The sequence below is a fragment of the Chenopodium quinoa genome, unplaced genomic scaffold (genome assembly GCF_001683475.1).
Source record: "Chenopodium quinoa cultivar QQ74 unplaced genomic scaffold, ASM168347v1, whole genome shotgun sequence".
Taxonomy (NCBI): Eukaryota; Viridiplantae; Streptophyta; class Magnoliopsida; order Caryophyllales; family Amaranthaceae; genus Chenopodium; species Chenopodium quinoa.
Window position 1 is genome coordinate 798,067 of NW_018745482.1, and position 17,901 is coordinate 815,967.

Here is a 17,901-nt window from a genome sequence, read left to right on the forward strand (position 1 = left end):
TTATCTGATTTTAAGAAAATCGTGGATTTCTGAGTCAGCGCCAAACGCCAGCTGTAGCGCCTGACGCTACGATTGGCGCCTGGCGCTAAGGTCAGCGTCTGGCGCCAACTCGGTTTTTTGCGTCAGAACTCTGTTTTTGATATTTTATCTTTTTGGATGATTTTCTTTATAAATAACGTCGTAAAAACTCTGTTTTGATTCATCAATTTTCATCAACATTCATCAATTCTCATCAATTTTCACCAATTCTCACCAACTCTCATCAAGATTCTCTTGATTACTCTCTCTCTCTCTTTTCTAAACTAGCCTTCTCTCAAATATAAAAATTCCGCATTCATTAGATTTAGAAACACCTAGCCATATTCGAAGTTGCCTTCGCCCTAGACGTGAAAGAAAGAGGTACGAGGCATCAAAGTAAGTACTTTAATGGTTTTATTGATGTTATGATATAGAGTTCATGCTTAGGTTGTTATTTTAATTCCTAGTATCATGTCTAGGGTAACTTTAATACTAAGTATGATTGTTATGATGCCTTCTATTTTCTTCCTAATATTTATTCATGTTAGTATCATGTTATGGTTAAAGCTTTGATTTTTATTGCTTAGTGACATGCTGGGGTTTGTTATTAATCTTGTTAGTATCATGCCTAGGATCTTGCTATTATTATTATGCTTTAACATGATTATTTTAATTATTATGATTGTTAACATGATTATGATTATTATTTATGATTTATTATTATGTTGCTTGATATATTTATTTTTATTGCTTGATCACACCTTTATGCATGTTTAAAGGGAATTTGTAATTGTAATCACGCTTAATAAGATAATTAATAATCTTGTTAGGGTTAATTATGATTATAATTTCAAGTGATCGCCAATAATAGATTTATTTGTGCATTAAATTCAACCAACATAGATAAACAGGTTTAGGGTTAATCCTATTGATTGCATGTTAGTCAGAAAGCGCACATGAATACGATCAGAATAAAGTAGAGGCCTATTATTAGGGCAGGTTCAATCTCTTTTAGGTTGGATTTGTACCTTCATCCCCGAACCCTATTTGGTTCAAGACCTTATGGAGTTGACGATCTCTTGGATCGTTAAGGGGTGTAACCTTCACCTCGTGAACGGTTTACAAGTTCCTAAAACTTGTTGGCGACTCTTTTGCTCTATCTTCTTTCCCTTTGGACACCACCGTACTTTAGTGTATGATCACAGTGGGGTTCAAGCTAGGGGATTAACGCTTGAAATATTCCCTACAATTAGGAATATAAGCAGGCTATATCTAGTTCAAAGTGCATTATGCTAACGTAATTAGTTCAAACATCTTATAAGGAATCTAGGGGTGTATAAAATCATGGCCGACAAGATTAAACTCCACACATTCACATTATTTACTTTCATTATGTCATAATCTCCGGTAGGTTTCTCATCAAAATTGCTCACAGCTTTGACTTCACGCAGAAACCCTTGGAAACCGGCTCCATTCTAGGAAGGCCTATTCAGTTGACCAACACAATATATCTGAAAATAACAAAACACAACAAACAACACATAGGTCAGGCATTACATTACCCTTCATCATCAAACATAAAAGCTACTAAGCAAAGTCTTACCATCATTAACTGGACACGGCCTTCAGCCCTTCACATCCAAGTAAGTATCCAAACTTTTCAAACTTGAGGCAAAACTTCTCATCATATATCATCAACCATTCATGTGCAAATGCACACCAATAATACTTGTTCTCTTTAGCACCAATTGTGGTTGCATGCATCAGTTCCCCAACTAGATGCAACCTACCTGTTATTGGGTAAAACACTTGTCCTAACACCACTACTAAAAAAAAGCCCTAAAAATACAGCTTTTTGCACTTCTGTCTTCACTGGAAACTTTTTCATAGCCAATTCTGCTTTAGAAATCAATATCGGCGTAGAATGACCCCTCTTATTTGTAACAACCCAATAATTCTCTCTTTAAACCTGTGAGGACCCTGAGCAATATTCAAGAGAATTACTGGCGTGCTACCGCCACATGTTTAAACGTTAAGGCTTTTTCAGAAAATAGCAGCGGAAAAACTAAATCAAGTATATATAAGTTTCAAAACCAATAACCAAAACCAAACTAAATCTTACAACTTGGAACCCTTAAGGCCCTTATTCAAAACTTAAACCAAAAGAAATAGTATGAAAGTAAAGTTGAGTTTAAATAACTTTAAAAGTAAATAGCAATAAAAATAAGAAAAGTAACCAACTCTACACTCAAGATCCCACCATTTAGGAACGGATGTTGCATGTGTAAGAACCTGTGGTTAATTTGCTCCCCAATATTTACAAGTGTAAAAATTGGATCGTCACAGGGTCATTGAAAGGCGAAGGCCATAAACAAAGAAAGACACACACAAAAGCACGCAATCAGCAAAGCTGAGTACATACAAGTTGCGAAATAAATTAAGAAATACCTATCATGCTACTAAAAATCAAGCATAAGCATCATAAAATTGTAGACTCCACACATGACTCAACTATCAAATTTATTAAGACTTCACTAGTTGATATTAACTAACTCATTTCTTTATTTCATTGGATTATGCAATAGACAAGGTTGTCCAACCCATGCTCCATTTGGAACATCAATAAAAGAAAAACCCCATGCCTCCTTTCGGAAACATCAATAAACATCCAACGACCACGGGCGCGACTTAGTGACTGTAGTTAGTATGAGATCTCACCTAATTCCTAGTTTTAAAAAATATATTTGAAATAAGAGACTCGTAGATCAGACGACCTCAAGAAAAGTACATGGCTAATACCCCATGTACCCTAACCCCTGATTGTCATTATTCCAGATGTGCACCAATCCAGAGTTTTATTGCTCATCCATCTTTCACTTTACGTGATTTACAGGTTTAGACTTAGTGATGACTCATATGCATAACAATACAAACATTCCAAACACAATTCAATTAAGCAAGGCAAGTTTCCAATTTCAATTCTTGATTTATTAGTGACAAACAACATTTATTATTTTTTACTTTACTACCTCGGTGTATAAACACCTTGAGTGCATAAGGCACCCCAAAACCTTAACCTCATCTTATAAGACTTGAATTCTTCCTTTACTCATCCTGTTCGCATAATCATGAATGGGTAATAAATTAATCTTTACACCAATCACATACCTTTGCCTCTAAGCGCACCTTGCATAATTAGAGCACAAATAATACTTGCAATATGAAATAGTGCACATCATATGAAATTCACAATGTATAACCAAACAATTTAACCCAGTCATCTCTATACATGATACTAAGTTCTCGATCCGTCCTTAAACATGCACCTAAAAGCAATGTTTCATAACTTGTACGTACCTTGTGTAAACAATTCGGTTGGCCACTTTAAAACTAGAAGTCATCTTCTACAAAGTCCTCTCCTAAACCAAACAATGAGAAAATAAATCAATACCCAAGCAAATAAATTTACAGCAATACTAAACTACTTTAAAACTTCTTAAATCATCAAAATAAAGCTTTTAAATTATTCCCTTTAGTTAATAATAATAATATAACATCCCAACTATAAGTTTATATGTCAAAATCATGAAAATATAGCGTATAATATAAAATTACAGCAAGTTTAACTTACTAACATATGCTGAAAATTTGTTTTATTAATAGTTTTTGCAATTCAAATAACCTATACTTATCATATTGCATAAATAGTTGTTTAAAACATATAGAAGCATTCTAAAACTTTGTTTTTGGCTCAAAACTAATAAAAATCAGATTATATAAAATCTGAAAAATAATTTAAATTATAAATTTCAAACTTTTGAAGATCTACATTCATAATTCAATAGTTAGAATAGTATATTACACATTAAAACCTTAAAACCCTTTAAATAGACAACATAAAACTCAAATTTCACAAATTATATAATCTGAAAATTAATATATAATCAAAATAATCATACTTTGATGTAATTTAAACATAGTATAATTAGATAACTTGATTTGCATGTTATCAAGCCCTAAAACATGAAAAATCAAGGTTTAAACCCTAAATTATATAACATATAATCTGAAATTTTATACTTCCTCCGTTTTTTTTTTATTATTGCACCATATGGGTTGGGTACAAATATTTTGGTAGTGGAAAAAAGTAAGAGAGAGAAAGGTAAAAATACAAAATTGCCCATGTGATATATTGATTAACTTAAAAGTAAGTGTGAAAAAGCAAGGGTATGTTGGGTATTTCTAGTGTGAACACAAATAATTTTTTTCCTAAAGAGGAAATGGTACAATATTTGTGAAACTTCCTAAAAAGGCAAGTGGTGCAATAATAAAAGAACGGAGGAAGTATAATAAATTAAACATGCTAAAATTCATAAATTTATAATCTTTTATAACTTATATATAAAATCAAAACATAATAATATAATTTAGAACAAAATTTTAATTAAAGGTTGAATCTTTAAACGATTTAATTGAGATAATAAAGCAATAAAAGAAATAAAGGAAGAGAGGGAGAAGAGAGGCGAACGGCAGCAGCAAGGTGGTGTGTCGGGTGGCCGGAGGTGTGGCTGGCGGCAGCAAGGGGGCATCGGGTTTTGCTGGTAGGAGCTTGAGGTTTCCTCTTTTTTTTTTTTTTTTTTTTTTTTTGTCGTGTGAATTGAGGGAGGAGAAGGAGTATAAGGGTTTTTTTTTTTCTTCTGTTTCACGTGAAGGAGAGAAGAAGAATAGGTGAGGGTTTTATTTTTATTTGGGTTTTAATTCTCTAATTTTATTAGGAGTAGGATTTGGTTAGTTTGGGCTTGAATGAGAATTAATTTTGGGCCAACATACTTAAAAAGGGAGTTGTAAAAAAAACTAAAACTTAATGGTTTAGTAAAATCTTATTATTTTTACATTAAACTTAATGATATTTGTCTCGCCAAAGTCACGACTAATAATACTCATCTTCTTCTTTGTATCAACGTCCTCACCTTTGACTTTTGAAACATTAGAAGACACCTTCATTCCACCCTTAGGCAACCCAAATATATATGCAATGTCACTACTTAGGACACTGTGGCAACTGATTACCATCCCTAGCTACCAAAAACGACAACGCATTAAAAAACATCCACCCTAGTCATCAACAATGGCGAATCTAGAAATTTCAAAATGTGGGTCCAAAATTGTTTGAACTTCTTTAACAAAAGAAGGTTCTTAACATTGATTGTAACTATAAATGTTTCAATGTTGCGCAATGTTTTGAACTTTTAAAATCATATTTAGCATTTTCATACATTATCATCATAAGTTCCTTTACATGGCAATATGAGGGTAAGTACGCTTCTCGATGCATAATGTAAACCTTAAAAAACTTATACTACTCTATAACGGTGATAATAATAATAATCGAGACGAGTTTGACAATTAAAACACATGGTTACACAAAAGTGTGGGAATATATAGTGTCAAAAGTGCAAAAATTGCAATATTTTTAAAAAATAGAGAGTTTTTTTTTTTTTACATTTACCGCCAAAAAAATCACAAAATTGTTTTTTACCACCAAAATTTTAAAAAATTTTATTTTACCACAAAAAAAAAAATGTAACTTACCAGAATTACCACTAGCCATAAAAAACTTAACATAATTTTTTAAATTCTTTGATTTTGGTGCCAAACACATGGGTTTTAGGGGTTTGGGGGGGCCATTGGTTCTTTAGATCCAATATGAGGTCAAAATTGATAAAAAAATGATCAGAAATGCTTCCTTTTTGCGTGTTTAAAGTATCTCAATTTGTGTGAAACACGCAAAACGAAGCATTTTCGATCATTTTTTTGTCAATTCTGACCTGAAATTGGGCCCATAGGACCAAAATGCCCCCTAAACCTATGAAGGACATGTTTGGTGCATGGAAATCGATTTTTTTTTAAATCGTTAGATTTAATGGTTTTCCTAACGGTAGGTGGTACAAAACAATTTTTAGAAATTTTTTTGGTGGTAAAATAAAACTTTTAAAAGTTTTGGTGGTAATTAAAAAACAAGTTTTTGATCTTTTTTGGTGGTAATAGTTAAAAATCCAAAATATTAATTACCATTTTATATGGAGAAAATGTAAGTTTTAAAACTTGAAATTTTTATTGTCTAGTTTTATCTTTTAGGAAATCAACTTTTCAAAATGAGAGAAGAAAAGGTGAATATGAAATACATTTCTTTTAATTTACCTTGAATTTTAGAAATTTTTTTTGCATAAAGGGGATGCAAGTGCTTCCCTACATTTAGATCCGCCATTGGTCTTTAGCCAGTAGTCGAAAGGCCTTGACAGTGTTGTAATTTGCAAACTCAACAAGCCTCCAAAACCCATCGTAGTTATAAGAGCCTTATTTGTATCATCAAAACCCTCGACAACCTTCGAAAACGCTTAAAATCAACAATTTATATTGGTAGGCTACACCATCATAATTTAATATTTATTTGTTTTTTAGTAAAAGACCGTACTTAAATTAAACCATAATAAGACTTTCCAACATAATTAGTGGCCACGTCCAAAATACAAAATGTACTTTCATGACTATGGTAGATGCTGGATTAGTGTGCTTCACCCCCTACTAGTTAGTTGATTAGTAATACTAACTAAGTTTATGCCAAAATAATAGTTCGAGATTGCAAACCGAATGTTGGGCCATATGTGGCTGAATCATATGTGGCTACAAAATGATTCAGGATGGAGTTTGTGCTGCATAAGGTACTAGTTGTTTGTGGTAGATCCAACATGGCTTTCCTAGCCACCACATCCTATTTCCTTGACTGCTCCTCTATTGCCCTTGGAGAGGTTAACTATGATTTAATATACACTATTAAAAATTAGAAAAAAAAACCCAAACAAACTATATTCCACTTGTTTGCATAATTCACTATTATCTAACTGTAATTTTCCAATTGTGTTTTAACCAACACTTCCGTTATTACCGTCCCTTTACGCCTTCATTAACAATCTTTGCCACCTCAATGACTTCCTCCACCACCTATGACATTAAATTCAACAATTGACTTGATTAATAACGATAATAATAGCTACTACTATAGAAATAATAGAAAAACTATTTATAGCACTCTCATCAAAGAAGAAAAAAAAAACCCTCATCACTTTCTCTCTACCTTTCCCTCTCCTCCACATCAGATTTTAATGAAATAATTTTTTTTCATCCCACCAACTAAGAGTATTGGCAACGGTTTCCCATTTTGGGTAGGTCTAAAGAGAGAGAGAAAAAAAAACCTTAAAATAATAAAATAAAGTACTTTTGTGGGAAATGGTCCATGACCGGGTCATGGTCATGCCCACTTGTTAATTATGGCATTGAATGTTATTTTGACACTTGTCCAACATAGAGTGGTTGCTGAGATTTTTTTTTTTATTATTTTTCTAATGTTTACGAGCTCACATGGGAATTGGGAGGAGAAGACAAGGATGGATAAATTTTTTTGGGAAGTGTCACATGACAGCAGATTGTTGATTTTGCAATTTTAAATCCAATGGTATGAAATTAAAATGAAATATGAATATTGCAAATTTTGCAATGGTCATAACTTTTAAAATACAAACTTTTAAAAAAATAAAATTATACCAACAACTGTAATTCTTTCCCATGTATAAAATAAGTGTAATTTTGAGGTATTTTAACCAAACTTTTTTTTTTCATCAATTATTACTGCCATATTTAGTAAGCAAAATTTTGTGCTAACCCAAGCCTAGTGAAATTAAAACTTTTGGAGATAAATATCCCAAATTCCCAAAGGATTAAAATCACACAAAATCCAAAACCTCATCACAACTCCAAAATAATCCAAACATCGTCCTTTTTTTTAATCATCCCATTGATCTCAACTCTGATTTGGAACCTAATTTAACACAATTTTCTACTTATATTTCTGGAAATGTGACTATCTCAAATCCAAATACTTTCACTAAATTCCTTACACGACCACCATAATATCCGAACTTCGTCTCATTTTTTCAAGATGATTTTCCGCTACAAATTGTTCATCTTTCCAAAATTTTCAATTATCTTAAGATGAATCCACATTTTCTATCTCACAACATTTCACTGTGTCACAAGGTGAAGTTGCATTTTCGGGTTTTGATTATTCATATAGATTGAACGCATCATCAGATGATGACGGTGATGATGAAGAAAAAGTTGATGAAAATGATAGAGCTAATTAAGGAGGTAATAAACTTGGGTCGAAGCTAGTCGTCATAATAAAAAAAAAAAAAAAAACTAATACCAACTACCAGAAAGGGGATGTTTCTAGGAAGAAAATTGAACAAATGTATGATAAGTTTTAGTATATAAGCATAAGTGTTTTGAGGAAGCTAATTGAAAGCGGTCACTATACTAGAGGAGGGCAAGACATGACCGCAACTTAAGATTCAGTTCATTTTTTCTTTTTCCTGACTTGTTCCAAGAGAATATTTTGTGAAATAAAAAGGAGCCTCACCACAACCTTCTTCTATTTCCCTTCGGGCTAGTAGAAGGAAAGAGAAGTAACTGATGCTGGTTGCTTTGGAACAGCTTTCCCCGTTGGATAGGAAAAGATCATTATGGATTGGATTAGTCTTTTTGGTGGGTAGAAGCTCGAAAAGACCGGTCAAAGGAATTGAATGGGACCCCTAAAAAAAGAGCGTATACCGATAGTTTGTATCCCCCTTCAACCGGCTTCAAAACTAGCTATTCTGCTGACGATTGGTGCCAACTGAAAGGGTTACACAAGATGATGATTTGTTAAAGGGTAGAGGTTTAGAGTAACTTAGATGCCGGTGGAGAAAGATAAACGCTTCATGCTCTAAATTTTGTGGTTCATTTTCTAGTGCTGAATCTAGAAGGAGAAGTGGTGAGAGTGATGAGGATGTTATGAAGACAATTATAAGATCTATGTTGCCGAAAAAAACAAAGACAGATTTGATGTCTAAAACTTTCCATGATTAGCATGCTTGGGATATTCTAACTCAACATGATGCTTGGAAGCCGACTGAAAATGTTCTTGGCACTTTTAAGTAGAAGACGTTCACTGAAGGTAGCAACTCAAAAAGAATGAGGATCAATGAAAATGGTAACTACTCATCATCAACAAACCTAGAGACACCAACTAGTGGTGATACTGTGTAACACCCTCAAATTACTCTCTAATATGAACAATAATAATACAAATTTAGGGAGTAACTTGAGAATATTACCGCCACGTGATTACATAAGGCTTAACAAAGAATTGCAGCGGAAGAAAAGTACTTATCTTATAATAATAATAATAATAATAATAATAATAATAATAATAATAATAATAATAATAATAATAATAATAATATAGGATATGAAGTAGTAAGCTATAATAATAAATAGTTTAGCTTACCTCTCTATTACTACCAAAATTCAAAGACCAAATGGTCTTTGATTGAAACAGGTGCACGAGAAAGAATAGGGGAGTTGGAGAAGGAAAGTGAGAAGAAGAGTTTAGAGAAGGAAATAGGGTGAAGCATGTAGTTCACCTCTCATGGCTATTTGTAGCTCTAACTTAGCACTATTACAACCACATCCATTAATGTAAGGAGTTGGACTTATTATTAATACAAATAGAAGACTCCTTAGTCTCCTACTTGCCGACATGAGCTTATATGGTTTCATTTTTTTTAGTAGTATTGAAGAAGAATGCTAGGTCGGTTGACATACTTTTGTGTAGTACTAGTGTACTACAAATATGAATTGGGCTCGAGTATATTAAGAATTAAATTTGGTACTTTGTTGTTTGTATCGGAAACAAGTGTTTTTGATCGAGAACATAGAAGTGATAGCACTAAAGGTTAAAAATCTGATTTTTGGTTACGACAAATTTTTAACTTGACTCGTATAATTAAAACCTTTATGAAGTATAATTATAAATTTATCTTTGTAAAATCATATAAATATTTTTTTATAATAAAATATTTCGAAAAAATCCATAGTTAATAATTAGTAAACGACTTAAAAAATACGGGGTATTACATATTGGGTGTTCAAGCTTCCCTTCAAGCAATGTATTCAACAAAAACAAAGGTAAGAGTTAAATGCCGAATATGCCATCAGAAGTATGACAAAATTGGTGGGACACAGTCCAAAACATTAACATAACACGACAAATTGAAATAGGAATTGAACTTACAAGATTGAAGTATCGAAGAGAAAAAGAAGTAGAGTTGTTTCAAGTGGAAAGGGAAAAAGACTCAGTTGGAAAGAGAAAGAGATGCAAGAAAGCAAAGGAAAAATAATATGAATTTGTTCAAACATCTTGATTCGAAGCCATACTTATATGAAGTAGATCAGAAGCAAAGGAATAGTTTGTTGAAGAAGATATTTCCATCAGATTAGTTCATTAGTGTTTGCTGTAAGTTATTGTGTTTGGTTCTAATTAGTTATGTTTACCATTGTTGTATTTCTTTTTTTTTTCCATAATTAATAAATTTAAGGTCAAGTGTGTTTTAGATATTAACAATTTTTTTTACTGTATTGTAGTTTTTAATTAATAATGCAAGTTTAATTATTGGTGTTCTTTGTTAATAAATATATTATTTTATGAATTATTTACTAATGTACTGATGCATTGATGTACATATTACTGCAAAATGTATCAATTATTTTCTGAACAGTGTAGTGCATTGATGTATATATCACTGCAAAAAGTATCAATTATTTTCTCGAACGTATAGTGTATTAATATATGTATTACTGCAACAAGTACCAATTATTTACTAAAAAAAATTGATGCATTGATAATACACTGCAGAAAGTATCAATATACAAGCATCTTTGTAGATTTAAATTATCACAAAAACAATTGATATGATTACTCAATGGAAGACATTTATTGTTTTGAGTAATGTAGTTATTGTGTGTACGTATGTGTATTGTGTATTGATAACATACATATACCATTGTGCTATAAAATGGTTTACATCAATTTGCATTTCATTCAACCATTTATTCTCAAATTAAACTGACTTTCATAAAATAGGTCTTCAAAGGAAACTTTTAATTCCTCTTCCATTTCTTCAAATTCTGAAAAATGTTTCCAACCTACTCACCTAATTATCGAATGACAGTGATGATGGACATTATGAAAGGCGTAGACAAACAAATCGAGTTGTTGATTGAATGATGGATCAAGTAATAATGTCAAATACAATTTTGATATATATTAAGCTTTAATATAAATTTCGAGGGCATCAAGTAAACATGTTGAAAGAAATCGTGAAGATAGACAAGCTCATTTATGTAATGACTACTTTGCAGATTCTCCCATATTCCCTGCACATTTATTCGGTCGAAGATTTCAAATAAAGCAACATGTATTTTTCTGTATAAAAAATACTTTGGAAGAATGTCAACATTGTATAAATGCACATCGACTATGATAATAATAACATATTGCACCTCAACTGATTCTTCGGATGACTACATTTGGATTAGTGGACCTCTTGCAAGACATTGCTTACAACATTTTGAAGAAGGTATTGTCTCTTATTCTAGCGATGAATACCTTAGGAAACCCAATGAAGAAGATTTGGTAAGACTATTGAGAATTTGAGAATGAAGAGGTTTCCCAAGAATGCTCGGATTTATCAATTGCATGCATTGGCGGTGGAAGAATTGCCCTCTTAGATTGAAGGGATGTTTTCTTGAAAAGCCGGTAAGCCCACATTAATTTTGGTAGCTGTGGCGTCATATGATCTTTGGATAAGCATGCTTTTTTCGGGATACCAGATAGTCGTAATGATACCAATGTTCTTGATAGACCTCCATTATTTAATGATGTGTTTGAAGAACGTGCATCACCTATTAATTATGTCGTAAACAACCACTGGTACAATATGGGATATTACCCCACTGATGCTATATATCCTAAACGAGCGGAATTTATTCCCACCATATCCCTCCCACAAAATGAAAAATATGATCTTTTTACTAAGAAACAAGAAAGTATGCGAAAGGACGTTGAGCATGCTTTTGGGGTAATACAGACTTGCTTTGCAATAATAAGAAATCCTACTCTTTCTCGTGATGTATCAATGTTAGGAAAAATTATGGTAGCTTTGCAAATGATCGTTGAGGATGAAGGAGATGAGATACATGTGCAACGTATAGGTATTATGATACGACTAAATATGATTAAGCATCACCTATTCACCTCCATCCTCAAGAAGCAGAAATAATAATGAACTCTTCCAATTCCAAAATAGTGAAAGTCGAATTGCAAGTTTGGATAATTACATGTGTAATAGAGCTGGTGTTCGTGATGAAGATATGCATATAGCCCTAAAGTCGGATTTAGTGGAATATTTATGGCTAAAGTTTGGGGGTAATAATAGACATAATAATCGACAATAATGTATTATTCCAATTTTAGCATTAACTTTATCTAAGTAATCATGATTTCTTTTGTTTTAGAAAGGTTCTATGTATCATTGTATTTTTAGTATTTGGTATTGTATCATCTTATCATTTTTTTAAATTACTTAACGATTATTAGATCACAATTTACATTAAAAATTAATAATTAATAATCCCAACTTTCGCTCGTTCGCTCAAAATAATCTCAACTTTGGATTATTTTTAAATAATCCGAATTTTTAAGGTCATTCGCTCAAAATGATCCTAACTGGTCACCCAACCTACAAACATGGTTAATGTGACATGTGTCTCACGTCATTGGTTGAAAATAAAAATTAAAAAATATCAAAAATAAAGGAAAAACTTCAAAAATAAAAAACAACCCCAACCACCGACCACCTCACCACCACCCTCTTCCCAGCCAAATCTACCTCCGGAGATCCCAACCACCGCCAACAACCCTCCTTCATGCTGGCACTGACTCCCAGACTAACCCTCCCTCACGCTTGCACTGTCACCTTTCTCCTCCTTCCCCTTAAATCACATAAGCTCCACCGCAACCCGAAACCGTAAAAACACACAACCCACTACACAAACCCCCTAAATCATCTCTCCCCCACTCTCGGAACCCTAGAGGGTGGGGGAACGATGAATTGGGGGTTTTGTGGGGTGGGCTGGGTTTTTTTTTTTTTTTTTTTTTTTTTATGAGTTTTCGGGTTTAGTGTAGGAGATTTTGGGGGAAAAAGCGTTGGAAAAGGATGATACTGGCGGTAGGGGAGGGGGTCTAGGTTGTATCAGTAGGAGAGGGTTCTTTGCGCTGGTGGGGGAAGGGGTCTGGCCGTTTGGGCTGGGTTGGTGAGAGGAGGCACGCCGGAGGTCGGTGGTGGTGGGGTTGTTGCGGGTTGGGGCTGGGTGTTTCTATTTATTTATTTTTTAAAAAATTCAACCTTTCACATGGTGACACGTGTCATAAACACTATTTTTTAAACCTCTTGAGTCGGTTACCGGTCAGTTTGGATTACTTTGAGCGAATGACCTCCTAATTAAGTTTGGTTTTTTTAAAAATAATCCAAAGTGAGATTATTTTGAGCGAATAGGCGATAGTTGGGATTATTTTTTTATTTTTATTTTCATTTTTTCCAATAATTTTATCATTTATTATTAATTATTTAATTCATTAATGCATTAATTGTAGTGGTGGGGTAGAGTAAAAGTATGAAAGAGAAAATCAATGATTATAAACTAGAAGGACAACTAATGGGAGGGCATGGACATAAGTAGGCATGAGAGTGGCATGAATGAGGTGGAAGAGAAAGCAATTGATAAAAAATGTGATGACCATGGTGCCCATTGACATGGTGGTCATCCATTAGCTATAATATAACAATAAACCCAAAAATTCCCTCACCACTCTCTTTCTTACTTTTTCCCATACCTCACCATATTCTCTCTCTTACTTATTTTCAATTTTCATTTTATTAATTACTAAATCCATAATTTTTCTTACCCATATAATTGCTAATAATTAATTGTAATTATTAATATTATGTCTTTAATTAATTATGAACTAATTAAAGAATAATGATTAATTGAACGTATAATAGTTATGATTAAGTGAAAGAATTACTTGAAGAATTCAATTACGAATTATTTGCTAAATATGTAACAAAGACACAAGTAATAAAACTATAAATGCATTACCAAAAAAAAAGGTGAAATAAGATTACGATACATAAATATTAAAGCGTCATGTACAAAATAATGAAAGTAAAACAACGACAAATAAATTACATTTCTAATACAGATGCTGATAGATTTTAAGGATTATTGTCACAAAAATTTTGTCAAATGTGCTTTATCAAGTCATCTTTCAGGGATTAGCGAATTTATCTATTACGCATATCGACCCTTTTATCCAAGTATTTGTTAATGTCAATAGGACATCCTGTTTGAAACTGAAAAGTCTCACCAGTAATATGGCACCACTTGTACTCGCTTCACCTCTACAAAGCATACTCGAAATTATGGTACCACTTGTACTTGTTTCGTAATATCTTGTTATTGCTTCAACATTCTTATAAATATCTCATTCATCCTCTACTATCATGTTATGCATGATTATACAAGCCTTCATAATGTCATTTAGCACATTTTCATTGTAAGAAAGAGCTGGTTATCGTACAATTATGAACCTACACAAAATGCATGTTCAACATCTTTACGTGTAGCAGCTTGCTGTTTAGCAAAAAATATATTCTTAAGAGTTTGAGGATTGGTAAATCCTTGCACAAAAGTAGCCTAACTCGAATAAATACCATCATCTAGGTAGTAAGCCATGTTGTATTCATGGTCGTTGATTCTAAACTTTATTGGAAGTGCACAACTTTGCTAAACATCAGTAATAACCGGTGAACGATAAAGTACATTAAGGTTATTATAAGAACCTAAAGTACCGAAAAAAGAATGCCCTATCCATAGATCTTCATCTGCGACTACTTCTAAAATGAGGGTTGCATTCTTATTTTGTCCACAATATTGACCTTTCCGTGCATATTGGGTAATTCATCCACTCCCTATGCATACAATCAATACTGCTAAAGTGCTAATCATGTATGGAAAACCTCATAAGTCAATTATGTAAAGGATCTTTTGTAGGTCTTTGTTTGTCGAGTTTGGTAAAAATTTAGCTTCAAATTCCTTGATTATTCCTTCATAAAATTATTGTAGACACTTTCGTGCAGCTGTTTGACCCATACATAGATACTCGTCAACTGTGTTTGGAGCCACCCTATAGGCTAACATTCTCATTGCCATAATGCATTTTTGGAGTCCAGATAATCCCAACTTCCCAACTCCATTTCGTCTTTGCTGGAAAACTCATCATTTTTACAATCTTATTCACAATCTTACAAACACAGTGGCCGCTTAATTCGAAATTAACCTTCGAAGAAACTGATTCTCATTATATTATATACTGGAGGATCCACAAAGATGTCTTTGAAAATTTGGCTATGCCCTTGATCTTGATTTCTATACATTTGATCCACAACATGAGCATATGTATTATTACGACGTTGGTTTTGAGGGTGGAGGTGTTGGGTACAATATATATGGTAAGTGATTGTTGGCAAGGTCTTCAGTAACTTGGTAAAATCCTTCATTACTATTGTAGGCGTCGCTCGAAGTGCGCCTACGTTAAGCATGTGTGAATATGCTTGGCACTCATAGGAAGTGGGAATTGACAAAATACGATTAGGGACAAATAAAGTAGGGAGCCGCCAACAAGTTTTAAGGAACTTGTAAACCGTTCACGGATCATAAAAAGGCAACCACGATAAAGGACAGCGACAGGCAACAACGATTGACCCGTGAAGGTTACACCCCATTCATAATCCATGAGATTACTAACTCCATATGGTTTTGAACCACGAAAGGAGGATCGGGGATGATGGTACGAAGTGAGTCATGGAGTCACATTCGCCCGTATTGGCCTCTACTCGATTCTTATAATGAAAAATGATCCCTGCGATCTCAAAGGCATGCAAACAAAAAATCATTTTTCTCCAATATATTATTAAGATAAATTGGTTGAATATTAATGCAACATATAATTCTAAAATATTGTGATCACTTGAATTAAATAACAAGATTAAAAAGGAACCTAAGCCGGTTGTCCAAATTATCTTATTAGGCGTGATTTTCAATTACATGTTCCCTTTAAATGTGCAATATAGTGATCATAAAAATAATAGAATTAACATTAATATTGGAAGCAATTCAACCATAATTCCAACAATATAAAAATCGTTAGAAAAATAATAGAAATAAAAGGAACATAATTCTTACTTTGATTCTGTTTGTTTGCAACTACAAAATAATAAACGAGTTAGTAACTTCAAGGAAATAATAATAAAACAATAATTAAATTAAATTAAATAAAGTAGAGTTGATTTGGGGCCAAACCCTCAAACAGTTCTACCTTTCACGCCTTGGCTTAAGGACAGAACCACGAGTAAAGTATGGACTCCTTGGAGTACTTGAAGAAGGAATTTTGAAATAAGAAGGGTAGGCTAGTGTTTAGGCTAAAGCATAGAAGAGAGAAAAAACTAGAGAATTAATTGATGCCCCGTACATCAGAAATGAGGGGGCATTTATAGAGAAAATGTGCTGAGGGAACATACGAAACCCTAAAATGATAAAAACCCTAAAAAAGTATCCCGCGACACGGCAAACTGTACTGTGACACGGGAAACCCCACCGTCAGACGGGAAACATTCCGTGACACGGTGCAATTTTAGAGTGACGTGGGAATTTTTTAGTAAATGGGGCAGAAAGCGTGTTAAGGGTTTGTGCGGAAAGGACACGGAAATTCCCGTGTCACAGCAGGTTTCCCGTGTCATGGGAAATCCCACCGTCAGACGGGAATGATTCCCGTGACACGGTGGATTCCTGCCGTGGCGCGGGAATTTTCAGCCCGCTTTTCCGTCTAAATACATTTTTAACCCTAATTTCGTTCAGCATTTTAAGTGCCGATTGATAATTTCGGGCCTTTTTCTGATTTATTATTATTTGGGCTAAAATAAGGAAATAAGCAAATAAAATAAATAAAAGGTTTGGGCCAAAAATAAATAATAAAACAATAAAAAAAAGGTTTGGGCTAAAATCAAATAATAAATTTGGGCTGAAATTAAAACTATGCTTTTACCAAACATCAAGACTAGTCCATGGATTGTTCAAAAATACGAATTTAATCAAATACGATTTTTTAAGCACTCTTGGGATTAAATACTGAACCCGACCAATAGTGGCGGTGAAAGGTTGTTCATCATCGGGTTTGTTTTTGGGGAGACATTTTTAGGTGTCTACAGAAGCCCCCACTTTGACTGAGTTTGTAGAAACGCCAGTTTTGAAAACGATAGTCAAAATAGTCGATAGGGACGGAGAATGATTTAAGACGTTCTGCGATCCTAAATCACTCTGTATACGCCGATACCTGCAGAAAAATGTTAATTCCACAGATAAAAGAGTAAAAGGATAGAATACTTATCTGGCACCAGTGTATCGGTGAAAAATGAGTTTGGAAGCTTCCTATGCTTGAAGGAATCCACCGGATGACACTTGTTGAAACGCTTTCCATACCCGAGGAAAGCCGACTAAGGAGTTTGGTAGTTTTCTAAGCCTGAAGAAACCTACCGGATGATACTTTCCATGCTTGAGGAAAGTCGACGTATGAATTTGGTGTCATTCTATGCTTGAAGAAATCCATCGATGATGCTTTCCATGCTTGAGGAAAGCCGACAAAGGAATTTGGCGGTTTTCTATGCTTGAAGAAAAATTCACCGATAACGCTTTCTAAGCTTGAGGAAAGTCGACTTGGCGGTTCTCTATATTTGAAGAAAAATCCACCGATAACGCTTTCCATGCTTAAGGAAAGCCGACTTGGCGGTTTTCTATACTTGAAGAAAAATCCACCGATAACGCCTTCCA